Here is a 14,641-nt window from a genome sequence, read left to right as displayed (position 1 = left end):
AATGTGTGACAGAATTAACTGGTAAAACCAGCTGGGCCTGGAGTTTTCTTTGTGAGAAGGTTTATAATTACAGTTTCAATTTCTCTAATAATTATAGGATTCCACATTTTCTATTATTAGTTGTATTTTTCTATTGTTTGTCCATTTAATCTAAATTGTCAAATATATTAGCATTAGTATTATTATAATTTCCTCCTGTGATATTTGCAGTATCCTTGTGATGCCCTCATTTTTAAATTTTTTAAAAATTTTTATTTATTTATTTTTTCTTTTTTGAGACGGAATCTAGCTCTGTCGCCAGGCTGGAGTGCAATGGTGCAATCTCCGCTCACTGCAACCTCCACCTCCCGATGCCCTCATTTTAAAATCATAATGACCTTTGTGATGATCTTTTAAAAATCCCTCCTGCTAGGTTTTTCTTGATAAGTCTCACATTAAATTTTATTAAATTTTTAAAGTTTTTCCAAGAATTAAACTTTAGATTGTTTAATCCTTTCTATCATACACTTGTTTTCTAATTTATCTATTTCTGCATTTGTTCTATTATTTTCTTGTTTCTTCTTTTGGGGAGGAGGCAGATTACTAAATTTGCTATTCCTTTTATGTTTCTTGTGATAGCCTCATTTATTTTCTATCTTTTTTTATTCTGTAAATTTTCCTCTATGCTTTGGTATATATTTTATCCTTAAAATTCATTTCAAATTGTTTTCTAGATTCTGCTGGGATGTCTTCTTTGACCCATATATTTATTTAGAGGAATAATTATTTCCATATATCAATTTTCAAGTTACCTATGTCATTGATTTTTTTCTTTTTAGTTTAAACACCTTCCTGATATGTAATTGATTTTTAGTCCAACTGCATTGTGGTCAGAAAACTTATTTTGCATGATTTCACTTTTATGAAATTAGTAGAGCTCTGTGTTATGGTACAGTGGACAGTTTTGTTAAATATTCTGTGCGTGCTTGGAACGAATGTATTCTGTAGCTATTGACTACAGTGTTCCATGTATGTCAATTAAATCATATTTACTAATACAGGCTAAGTATCTCTTATCTGAAACACCTGGGACCATAAGTGTTTCAGACATCAGATTCTGGAACATTTGCATATACATAATGAGATATCTTGAGCATGAGACCCAAGTCTAAACATGAAATTCATCAATGTGTTGTACACAGCTTATACACATAGCCTGCGTTTTTGACTCCACCACGTGAGGTCAGATGTGGAATTTTCTACTTGGTGGCTTCAATGTCAGCACTCAAAAAGTTTCAGATATTGCAGCATTTTGGATTACGGATTTTTGGACTAGGAATGCTCAACTTGTATTGTTGTCCAAATCTTTTATATTCTTACTGGTTGTTTTTTTTTGGGGGGGGTATAATTGTTTTATCAGTCATAGAGTGGCAGAATAAAGTCTCCCACTATTGTAGATGTGATTTTTCTTGTAATTCTGTTAAAATTTTAAAATGGTTTGAAACTGTATTATAAGGTGCCTTCATATCTAGAATTGACAGGTCTTCCTGATGAATTAGATCTTTTATTCTTATGTTATATCACTTTTTTGCATAATATTTTCCCATAAAATCTTCCTTGACAGATATTAAATTAGGTGCACTTTCTTTTGTTTCGTGTTTGCATGAAATACCTTTTTAAATCTTTTAAATTACTTTTTAAAAAGTAATTGGACCACAGATGCTTTTACCTTTCAATCTTTCTGTATTTTTCTATTTTAGATACATCTCTTGCAACTGGTGGTTGAGTTTATGTAGCCCTGCAGGTCAAGTTCAATATTTCCCCCTTGTGACAATCTTACATATATTAGAGCCTAACCTCTTATAGTACCCAGGTGTTCTCTTTTCTGGGCTAATTATTCTACATCCTCCAGCTATTTCCTTTGCCAAATGGCTTAGATGTCAAGATTTTAGACATTTTACAGAATCCAGGCAAATAAAGGAGAGAAATGGACTTGCTCCTTGCATTAAACTTACAAAAACATTCTTCACGTACTCTTAAAATCTCATTATGCTGCTTTTAATGGACACAGATACAGAGAACTCTCTCTCTTACCAGAAGAAAAGCCTCAGTATAAAGTTCATGACAGGTGTTAACCAATGGCAGCCCTGGTCCCCGTGGTCGGGGCTGGGGGTGGGTCCAGCTGGGGTGCACACAATGGCTGTCTCATGGGAAAATGCAACAAGTATGAGAAAAAGCATAATCTAGATGTGTATGTGACACAGTCTGAATTTTAAACGCCAGTTCAAATCATGCTGGAAACCCCATGTGGGTTGAATGAAGCACCAGTTCCCTGACTCTGCTCCTGAGCTCCTCAGACCTGTTTCCTTCAGCTGCTCCAGGGAAGTCCGTCTCCTCCCTGGCCGGTGCCTCCGCCCTGGGATGCTGCTGCTTTCCTGTTACTGTCGGCCAGTGTGGATTAAGCCATCACAGATAAATTAAACTGCCACCTAAAGTCTCGTAAGTTATTTGGGTGGGAAAGAGGGAACATTATCTCACTCTTGACTCATACTGTATGAGTTTCCCTACAGCTGCAACCTCTAAACCTTTTTTGGCGGTTGGGGTCTTGCTAAATCTTGTTTCCATCATTCTGTCCCAAGCACTTATGAATCTTTTGACACATACACAAAAGGTTTTACTTACCAAACTCACCTTGTACCATGGGATGCTTCCCACTGTCAGCCCAGCTGGAGAGAAGACAACCAGCCCTTGTCCACTCTCGGTCCTGACTACCTCAGGTCACACTGTCTCTTTTTTTTTTTTCCAAAGTTTCAAACCTTTCCCATTTTTAATTTTTTACACCAAAAAAAGGTATCAATACTTTTCATTCCACTCTTGTCAGCTTTAGCCAAAGCCTTCTGAGCTGCAGTCATTTTGCTATTTTTCTTTTCAGTCTTCAAATCCTTAGTATTAAACTTAGTGTAATCTTCTTTTGCTTCTACAGGCTCATCTGATAACCTTATTTGCTTTGATGGAGGATTTGGCAATGAGGCTGAAGGTTCTGGAAGCTTTAAGTATTTAGATAAGTCATTACTTAATTCTTTAGGGATGTAATCAGATATCAGGCCATGGGCATAAAGAATATAATCCTCTTCCTTGTCAGCGGAAACTTGGTCACCAGAGAAAAATGCAGTTGACTGTACCCGGGAAATGACATTCACATTACTGGTTTTTAATGCTGCCGTAGTTTAACCTTTTCTTCCAGCCACTTTAATGTCTTCTTTTCGCTGTACTTGTAATATTTCTTGTTGTCTATTTCTTTTTCCTCTGTCACACGGTGAAGTAACTTCTCAAGCTCAGGAAGTTTCAGCAACAAGATGCAATTTGCAAACACGTTATCCACCACAACTTGATAGGGAGGGGCTGAAACTTCCCCTCCTCATCAGCCTTTATGAGGTAGTGGAGAAGCAGAACTAGAGGATCCACAGGTGTGGCAAAGTGGAGACGGCCTCTTGATTGAACTGATTGATTTATAAACCAAGAATGGTTGAAAACTTTTACTTCAAACAGCTGCTGTAGACACATAGCGAACAACTAAATGGCTCCGTCTCCTGAACACCAGTTAACCAGTTTTACAAACATTAGCCCACTTTTCACCTTCTTTGAAACATCTTCTAAATATTCGTCTGAGGCCACTTCGAGCCTACTGGATCCCTGGTTCCAACCCAGTAGGATCACAGAAGCAGGGCCAGCTGCCAGGTGGGGGACACCAAAGGCAGAAACCCCACCGCCCACCGGGATCCGGGCGGGAAACACTTTCGGTCCCTTTGGGCGCTTCCGGGTTTGAACCCCGCGGCTTGTTATGACGTGTTATCAAAACGCGGGCCAGCTGTCCCAGAGAGAAATCCCGTCCCCTGCCGGCGGGGAGTGGGAGCGTCAGGGGTCGGGGGCGGCGCGCCGGGGTCGCGGGCCCCTCAGCCAGCGCTTGGGCCGCTCCGCCGCCAGGGTGCGCATGTTCACCTGGAACCAGGAACACCACACGGTTTCTTTCCCAGGGAGACAAGGCGATGAGCTCAGAGCTCGGCGCCTTTCACCTGCCGCCCTCCCAGGCCCTCTGACCCTGTGACCTCCCTTCCTTCTCCCCTTTTCCCGGCTGTTCTTGGGGGAGGTGAGCCTTGGTCTCTCACGTGAGACTCTTCCTAGTTCTCTGAGGAACTCAGAGCAGATGCCAATGGGTGCCCCTCAGCCTGCTAGTGGCAAGGAGCCACGATCTTGACCCCAAGAGGGTTCTTGGACCTTCAAGAAAGAATTCAGGGTGAGTCCATAAAGTGACAACGAGTTTATTAAGAAAGTAAACGAATGAAAGAATGGCCACTCCACAGGCAGAGCAGTGGTATGGGCTGCTCAACTGAGTATGGAGTTGTTTCGGGATTATATGTTAAACAAGGGGTAGATTATTCATGAGTTTTTCTGGGAAAGGGGTGGGAAATTCCAGGAACCCAGGGTTCCTCCCCTTTCTAGACCACATAGGGTAACCTCTAGATGCTGCCATGGTACCTGTCAGCTGTCATGGCTTTGATGGGAATGTCTTTTAGCATTCCAATGCATTGTAACTACTGTAATAACCAGTAAGAACTACAGGTGACTTTCATTGCCATCTTGCTTTTGCTGGGTTTTGGCCAGCTTCTTTACTGCTATTTTATCAGCAAGGTCTGTGTGACCTGTATTTTGTACTAGGCTCCCACCTCACCCCCCGACTTACATAATGCCTACTACCCTCGTGGTAATGCTGCCCAGCACGCCTCAGCCTCATTTTACCCAGCCCTTACGCAGAATGGAATCTCTCTGGTTTGGGTGCCTCCGCCAAGCCTACTTACGCCTCCCTAGGTCTGCGACAAGACACAGAAAGTAAGACAATGTTGTGTTTAAAGGCCACACGGTGGCTTGTGTTTCACTTTTCCACGGCAGAATGAGACATGAGAAAACGGACTCACGGAGAGTCAACTCCAGTCTGGCTTAAGGCTGAGTCATCCCTTTAATTAGTATGTACACACAAAGAGCTCAAAAGACTCCCGTGTGGGGAGACTGACGAGATACGCAATTTTTTCTTCAGATGCCCATAAAGTTGTGGCCCCTCTGTGCTGATACGTAACTGTGCCCACCATTGGTTCCTTCCGGCATGTTCTAGCGTCACTGGCCCCTGACTTCAAGCATGAAGCCGCGGACCCTCACAGGTCAGTGCTACGCTTTTTAAAGATGGTGTGTACCGAGTTTGTTCCTCTCATGTTGCAGTGTGTCTGGAGTTTCCTCCTTGTGGCGGGTTAATGGCCTGGCAGACTTCGGCAGTGAAGCCACAGACCTCTGCAGTGAGTGTTACAACTCTTAAAGATGGCACATACAGAGTTGTTTCTTTCTCCTTCCTCCCGGCGGATTTGTGGTCTTTCTGACTTCAGGAGTGAAGCTGCAGACCTTTGCAGCTTCCCAGCGAGTATCACAGCTCATAGTGCACACTCAATGAATGACCAGTAACATTTATTGCACACAGCTAAAAAACAAACCTTCTACAGCCTACAATACAACCCAACCAAACTGCCTACAGGCTCAGGTGGCCAGCTTTATTCCCTTATTTGGCCCCACCCACAGCCTGCTGATTGGCCCATTTTACAGAGCCCAGATTGGTCCATTTTACAGAGTGCTGATTGGTCCATTTTACAGAGAGCTGATTGGTCCATTTTTACAGAGTGCTGATTGGTGTTTACAAACCTTTAGCTAGACACAGAGCGCTGATTGGTGTGTTTACAATGCTTTAGCTAGGCAGAAAAGTTCTCCAAGTCCCCACCTGAGGCAGAAGCCCAGCCGGCTTCACTTCTTATAGTTGCAGGGTGACAGAAGAGGATGAGAATAGATGCCGTTAATAGTAAAAATACTAAGTAATAAAAAGATGACATCGCCTCTTGGGCTCAGCAGGCTGCCAAGGCCAGCATAGCTGTGTAATGAGCTTGGTAGTTATGGCATGTTTTCACTTTATTAATAATAGGCTTTTAAGTCTTTTTTCTTGCCTTTTATGTAAGTAAACATATCAGTGTTTATATACACACAAAAGATGCATTCACATGGAGACTGATGTCTGGGAGGGGAGATGGACTGTGGGCTTCTATAAACCTGGAAGGAGCCTCTAGAGTTTGCTGTGTTTCCTCCCTGTCTTCCTGGGTAGCGCCTTCTGTGCCGTGAAACACTGTGTACAAATCTTAGCAGAATGACGGGTAGTGGCGGCCTTCACATTAAGTGTATCACCTGCCACCCCTCAGTGCTGGCCCTGAGAATGAAATCAGAGTCCCGTGTAGGAGGGAAGAACGAGTGTCTCTCATCTGTTTATTGACTGTACACCCTGCCGGGGGCCTTAGTCACCTGGAACCTCCCTTTGCCCATTGTGAAAAGGTGCACCTTAATATCTACTCCACCGGGTTTTCGTGACAATTAAACAAAAATCTATACAGGTAAAGAAAGGCCTTTTGTAAATTAGAAGGGGCCTTGTAAAAGTGGGGGGCTGCTGTCAGCGAACACTGGTTAGTGCGATAGAGTTCCACAACCACCACCAGCAGCTGCTTGACTGTGAGGGCCTGCAGGCACGCGGAGCTGTGGAACCTCTGGGCTGTTGCTGGTGTGTTTGGCTAACTGAACCACACCGCATGGACTGTGTACTGTTTTAAAGACAAACCTTTATAAATCATTTAGGGAGAAATCCAGTGGTGCCAAAGGGGCCTTAATAATGGGACCTCCTTATTTTAAGCAGACCAGAAATAGTTCATTATAAAAAAGATGCATGGATCATCACAATATTCAGTGAGTTTAGGAAACTCTGACCCCTGACATCAGCCTCCCTGTCACCTCTCAGCTCTATAGAACATTCTGCTGTTCCGTGAGATAAACACAGGGACAGTCTAGGAAACACTGAAAGAGAAATCGCTGAGCAGAAGCATAGTGTGCTGCATTTACTCTGTGGTTTTGGGCAGCACGCTAAGTGTACCGTCCTGGGTGAGGACCTTAGGGGAGAGTCTTGGCTCTTGGGCAGTGACAGGCAAAGACAGAGTGCATGAGGCCTTCCTTATTCCTTGTGGAGCAGGAACTGCCATGCAACTTTTGAGGAAATGCAAGAGAGAGTTGCACTGGGCTTTGCAACAGAACACAATGGGAGCGGAGCCAGCACAGGATAGGTCCCGGGCCACCTGCACTCAAAAGTGACCACAGCAGGAGCTGCTGGAGGTGTGGTGGGTGGGGATGTGGGCTTCATACCACATCCACCCTCCTTCCCCAAAAGGAGAACGAGATGTGTCACTTTCTGAAAAGTGGCTGCATCCTGATCTAAAGAAAGGGAGCAGCGTTAAATTAGTTCATACTTTTCCTCTCTGCAGTGTGCCAGCACTCTCTCCCTGCCACTCCTACACACCCCCCCAGCCTGCCCCCTCCACTGATATCTGTCTGATACCCTCTGATCCGACAGGTGAGGGACTTGTGACATTAATTTGTAGCCATCAGGGCTGAGTTTGAGAATGGGTCTTGCACTAGTTCCTCGAGCAACTTTCTAACATCCCTGCGCTTCAATGTACTCCTCCATTGAACAAGGAAAGTAACATCAAGATTGGGGCAGTACATGGGAAGTGCCCACTCCACGGTCCCAGTCTGGCACATAGACAGATTATTACTTCTCTGATCTGGCCAGCCAGACATCAGAGAGGGACGATCTCAGTCTGAACAGTTCCTCAATTCTCTGATCTTTTGGATTTTTTTTTTTTTTTTAAAGGCAGGGACCTTGTCATTTCCATCTGCACATACAGACCCCAGGTCATCTTTGTCCTCTGACAAAGAGGACCTTTGATTCAGCAAGTGCCTGGCCACCCTCATCACGCTTGTCTTACTTCAGTGGCGGGTTGGGACATTGCTAACACCAATCGGTCCGTCGTTTCATCTGAGTCCTCTCTCAATTCAATTCTGCCAAAAGTCACCCAGACAGGTCACAGAAAATAAAAGCAAGAAGGTACACCCAGAAGGTGGGTAAAGCCCATGATAGTTTTTACAACAACTGCTACAGAATAAAGATGATGAATTGTTTATTGACTGGAAACATATCATTGAATTGTCCTTAGACAAAATAAAATCTTGATCCAAACTCCTTGTTTACATTTTCTTTTTGATCTAAGAAGTGAAATAGGTATGTAAAGAAATCAGCAAATCAATGGCTACCTGTGTTTCTGTTGATCGAAACTGGATGATTCATATAAGCATCATCTTAATAATATCTAGCAGCTGAACATCTACATAGACCTATACATTTATTCAGTTAAGCAAGAAATTTTAAAGTAATGACTCTCTTCTGGGCACTGTGCTATGCACGACAGATAGAAAACTGGACCAGAGAGAAGACCTGCCCATGGAGCTCACACAGTAGCTGAGGTCAGGCACAAGAGTAGATGATGCCAGCCTTGGACAGTACATGACAGATGAAGGCACAGGGTGTGAAATAAACTATTAGGAGGGTCTCAGCTCAGAGAGTTGAGTCAAGAAAGGCATCTGGTAAAGAATGTAGAAGCTGGAGTGGGGGTGATGAGGACTAAAGGTGGTTGGAAGAGGGAAAAGATAGCGGAGTACACACCTTGTCTTGGAGCATTTTGTAGTGAGGAAGGTGTCCTGACCAGGGCATAAATGGTGGAACATATAATGATGACCGATGAGGCTGGAGAAGACAGGGACAAGTTATCCTAAGGAGACAAGATCTTGCCTCATAGGAACAGGAAGCTCCCGAAGGAGTTTGGGACGGAGTAACCGGAACTGTAAGGAAACTTTAGAAAGCTCTTCTGGGTGCTGCGTGAAGATCGATTTGAGAGATGTTTTGGAGTACAGGTACTCCTTTACTTTCGGTGGGGTTACATCCTGATAAACCCACTGTAAAGTCAAAAAATTGTAAGTTGAAACATTGTAAGCTGGGGACGGTGTACATGAGACTTTTCAGAGACATGTTTGACTCTATTGCAATAGTCCAGGCAACAGCTAGGAGGCTCTGCACTGGACTGATGTGGTCGGGACATGGAGCACAGAGGATCTGAACAGTGTTTGCTGTCTTGCCCGAACACACTTCAGTAGGCACTGTGTCCAAACAAATGCAGAACAGAGAACACACAGCAGGGTTTTGGGTTTTTTTTTTCTTCCAAAAGTTATTAAGAGCTAAACTAGGGGTGGAAAACACAGTGTGACATTATAATACCCATTGTGGAGAATGCCAGCTTCAGCACACGGCAGAAGGGACGATGTTGTGCTGACACAGTGACAGAAAGAACATAGCTTTAAGTGATAAAATTACACTTATTAAACAAAGGCACTATTTTAGGCACCATGTTCCACTGGATGGGGCAGCAAAAACAGATGGTGCAATGCAAATTGCTGGACTATGGTTCTCCAGAAGTGTGTCCTAACTTAGAATTTGGAATCCTTCAACTTGCCAAGTGCTGACAACTCATTCTGCCTATTCCACCACATATTAATTTGCATCCACGTCCACTGTTTAGGTTTTTAATTATAGAAGAAATACAATCACACGGTAAAAATTTGAAGGAAATGACACATTAGAGTATAAATTAAAAAGTAAATTTCTTCCTCTTCCACTACTACCTTCAGTTATAACTATACTTAACAATACCTCGCGGGTTCTTTTTGTGTTTTAATGGATATAAAACATTCATAAATCTATGTCCTTTTATACATCTTTGTTTTGATGTATGGAAATTAACTAATTCTCAGGAATAGAATTGTTTGTCTATGACTGTGTTCATTGAATTTTTAAAGCTTTTGCAAAACTGTTCTCCAGAAAAGTACTGCACACATTTTTTTCCGACCCAGAAGTTTTCAAAGTGTCTGCTTCCTTAAACTCTTGTCAACATGGAGTTTTAAACTTTAACAGTTTTTCCAAACTGATACATGAAAATGCTTTTCATTTTTAGTCTTTACATATATTAAATTTTTTACTGACTTTTTATGTTCGTGTGGTAAAATTTACTCTTTCTGGAGTACAATTCTATGGATTTTCACAGACAATACAATGGTGTAATCACCATAGCAATCATGATGTGGCCCAGCTCTGTCACCTTCCACCTCTGCTCTCCATCATGACGCTCCACTGCCGTCAACACTGTTCCCAGCCCCCACTGGCAATCACTGATGTGTTTGTTCCTGTAATTTTGTCTTCTCCAGAAGGTACCATGAGTACATTGTTAGCTGCAGACTTGTCATAGATGGCCTTTATCGGAGTGAGTGAGTGCCCTAGTTTGCTAGTTTGATAATGATATTTTGTCATGAATGCATGTTAGATTTTGTTGATTCTTTCCCCATCTATTAAAATGATTATATGTCTTTTTTTCTTTATTCAGTTGATATGGTGAATTACATTTTGAACATTATATTCCTGCTATAAATCCTACTTGGTCATTATTTATTATCCATTATTTTAGATGTAAAATGAATTTCTTATAAAGAGTTTATAGTCAGATCCTATTTTTAAAAAATGATCTTTTAATTGTCTCTTTTAATAAATATGTTTGGATAACTTACATTTCATGTAATTATTGATATGGTTAAATTTTGTTTTACTATTTTTAAAAAATCTGTTTTCTGTTTGCATGTTTGGCTCCTTTAGTTTATGTTCCACCATTCTGACTTTACTGCCTTCCTATGGATTATGTTAATTTAGTGTTCTATTTTATCTATTTTGGGGGGTATATATATCTTTTTAATGATTGCTGTAGAAATTATAATATGCAAACATAACCTTTTAGTTTCCTTAGAACCATGTTTTAACATCAAGTAAAAGCAGGAGCTTCACAGTCATATTGGTCGCTTTACATTCCCTCACTTACATTATAGTTTTCCTATACATTATAACAACATACACAGAAAACATCACTATACAATATTATAAGTTTTGTTTCCTTCCTTCCTTCCTTCCTTCCTTCCTTCCTTCCTTCCTTCCTTCCTTCCTTCCTTCCTTCCTTCCTCCCTCTTTCTGTCTCTTTCTCTCTCTCTGTCTCTTTCTCTCTTTCTTTCTTTCTTTTCTTGAGACAGGGTCTTGCTCTGTTGCCCTAGCTGGGGTGCAGCAGTACAATCATATAGCTCATTGCAGCCTCGACCTCCCATTCAAGTGTGCCTCCTGCCTCAGTCTCCTGAAGCACTGGGACTACAGGTACACACCACCACGCCCAGCTAATTTTTAATTTTTTTGTAGAGATGGGGCCTCACTATGTTGCCCAGACTGGTCTAAAACTGCTGGACTCAACTAATCCTCCTGGTCCCACCTTCCAAAGTGCTGGAATTATAGATGTGAGCCACCATGCCCGTCTGAGTTTTGCTTTCAATGGTCTTACATATTTTAAAGATTTTTAAAAAGAGTAAAGCAACCTTTTATTTTAATCCAGATAGTTACCTTTCTGAAGCTCTTTCTTCATTCTTTAAATTACAAGTTTCTTTCTGGTATCATTTCCTGTAGTCCTGAAGTATGACCTTTAAATTGTCCTTTGAAGAAATTCTACTGGTGGAAAATTCTCTTGGTTTCTTCATCTGAGAATGGAATTACTTATCTGTCAGTCCTGAGGGATATTTGTGCTGGATATAGAATTCTGCACTGAGTTCTTCTCTTTCAGCACTTTCAATATCATATTCCCTTGTGTTCTACCCTGTGTGATTTCTGATGAGAAATATGTGGACATTTGAATTGGAGTTTCCTTACTTCTTTTTTTTCTCTAGTTGTTTACATGATTTTCTTTAACTTTGCTTTTGAGAAGTTGGATTATTATGTATCTGGATGTGGTTTTCTTTGAGTTTATCCCATTTGAGGTTCATTGAGCTTCTTGAATCTGTAAATTTTTCAATTTTACCAGTTTGGGAAATGTTTGGACATTAGTAATACAATTTCTTTCTCTTCTGTTTCTGAGACTCCAGTGATATGAATGTTAGGCAAATGTGTCATTTTATTTTTTCTACAGATCACAAAAGTGCCATTTTTAACATTTTGTTCTCTCTTTTTTTCAGATTGGATCATTTATATTGATCTGTCTTCAAATTCACTGACTCTTCTACCATCTCTGTTATGCTACTAAACCTGCCCAGTGAATTTTTTATATAAATATTGTATTTTTAAGTTCTAAAATTTCATTTTTTTATTTCTTAGTTTCCATTTTCCTGCTGAGAATTGCTTGCATTTTTTTTTGATAGTATCTTTACCTTGGACATAGTTACATGTGCTACTTTAGCATCTTTGAATATTGTGTTGTGTAGGCTTGCAGTCCTTTTCAAATCCCAAGGAAAATGTTAATGTTTTCATTTTTTTGCAGCCAATCAACCCAGAAAGGGCAGATCACAGGTTCTTCCCTGCTTTCTGTGAGTACTGGCTCCACACTAATCTCCAATCTTAGATTAATTTCAAACCTTTTGTTCTGCTACTCTGGGTCCGTTCTGCACATGTGTCACTAAGGTATTAGTTTAAGACACAGGCACTAATTTAAATCTCAGTTTGGTTTCCAAAACCTTTGCTCTGTTGATTTGGGTCTGTTCTGCACCTCATAGCTCATGGATGAGCAAAGACTTTGTGTGGGTTCCTACACGGAATTCAGGGATCTCTTTCTCTTCTTAGGACTTCCCTCTCTGACCTGAAGGGGTGCCTTTTCTGATTCCTCTGGCTGGCAAGAAAAATTTTAGGTCTCCACCCACTTAGTAAAGTATCTTATTTCTTCAGTTGTTGCAGCGATTTTTCCTTAATTCTATAAGTATGTGATCATATCACCTATTGATAATAATAGTGTTGCCATATTCTTTGCCAGTATTGGCCAAGTCTTGGCAAATGCTTTACCAATATTGGTTTATGGAGAGGACCGCCTAAAGATGCAGTATCAAAGTTTTCCTTCCTTTCCAATTAAAAAGTACAGAAAAGTAGACAGAATAATACAAGGAACTCAAGTACTCCCTACCCACAATCAACAATTAACGTGGTGACATGTTTTGTTTTCAGATTCTTAAAAAAATCTTCTTACAGATATGTGTGCATCCTTCCCTGTTTTTCCTTCCCCAGGCCTAATTCCTGCCTTCTTCTCTAGAAGTATCCACTATTATGAATTTTTCTGTATTTATACTTTTTACGTGAGATAGATATACATATAGAACTAGCTATAGATACACAGATATTCATAAGTAATCTACAGTAATGTTAGTGATTTCATATTTTACAAAAATTGTTTTATACTATTATATGCTTTTTACACTCTGTTTTATGTTTTTGAGATTCGTCTGTGTTGAGATATTTAAATCTTGTTAATTCACTGAACAATGTTAATATGCCACAATTTGTTTATCTATATCTTTAATAGGAAAGAGTGGGTATTCTCTGTTTTTACACTGTTACTTGTAAGACTTATGAATTTGATGTAGTTTGTGCTATGTGACCTTCTCTGATGGTGCTAAATTATTCATCAGAGTGATTGTAGCAATACTATGCAGTCTCAGTGGCAACATGTAAACATATTATTCTTGTTTTTTAAATCTGATTTCAGTGTAGCTTTGTAGTACAGGGTATTACTGTTCCGAGTGTGTGATTCTTACAGGTAGAACAAAACCTACAGGAAAGCAGTCTTTTGAATACTGCAGAAACAAGTTTTTTGAACACTAACTGTGTGGCCAGAATATCTTTTAGAAGATTTCAATTGATAAAACACACATGCAAAATATTATTTCAACAGGAGCTATTCAACGTGTGAATAGGAGTGGCTAGGGGTCAGACAGTCATATGTCTAGGCTCACCTCTGTCACTAAGTATAGAGAGGAGTTGAACAAATCATTTAACCTATGTTCTCTGAACTTCAGTTTACTTACTTATAATGTATTGGCAAACAAATATATTCCCTGATAATCTTACACATTAATTGTGAAGTTCTTTTATTATGAAAAATTTACAATGTAGAGAAAATGTGAAATAATTATGTATAAACATCAACATATCTTTCAAGTAAAGTGTTTTTTTTTTCTGTAAAAGATTGGATATTAAATGTTTTAGGCAACTGGGCACAGTGGCTCATGCCTGTACTCACAGCACTTTGGGAGGCCAAGACAGGCAGATCACAAGCTCAGGAGTTCGAGACCAGCCTGGCCAACATAGTGAAACCCTGTCTCTACTAAACCTACAAAATTAGCCTGGCATGGTGGTGCATGCCTGTAGTCCCAGCTACTTGGGAGACTGAGGCAGGAGAATCACTTGAACCTGGGAGGCGGAGGTTGTGGTGAGTCAAGATCATGCCACTGCACTCCAGTCTGGGCAATAGAGTAAGACTCCGTCTCAAAAAAAAAAAAAAAAAAAGAAAATGTTTCAGGCTTTGCAAGTCATAGTCTCTATCTCAGCTACCCAGTTCTGACACTAGTACAAATGCAGCCCTAACTGTCCCTAAGTGAGCCATGATGACTGTGTTCTAATAGGTCTTTATGAACAACGAAATTGGAATTACATAGAATTTTCACATGCCGTAAAACATTATTCTTCTTTCCAGTTTTTTCAACATCGAAAACAGTAAAATCTATCCTTAGCTCATATACAGTAGACAGTTGGCCAGAATTGGTCCATGAGCCATGGTTTGCTGAACCCCTGCTCTGGGTAGAT

At 40.7% G+C, this 14,641-nt stretch overlaps 1 pseudogene; it reads right to left on the bottom strand.

The window, feature by feature from the left end:
- Positions 1–2,612: 2,612 nt before the first annotated feature.
- On the bottom strand, positions 2,613–4,556 carry LOC102133975 (ribonuclease H2 subunit B pseudogene; annotated as a pseudogene).
- Positions 4,557–14,641: the final 10,085 nt, after the last annotated feature.

Source organism: Macaca fascicularis, chromosome 7, assembly GCF_037993035.2.
Source record: "Macaca fascicularis isolate 582-1 chromosome 7, T2T-MFA8v1.1".
Lineage (NCBI taxonomy): Eukaryota > Metazoa > Chordata > Mammalia > Primates > Cercopithecidae > Macaca > Macaca fascicularis.
The sequence above is the reverse complement of the archived record's forward strand: the minus strand, read 5'-3'. Positions and strand labels throughout refer to the sequence as shown.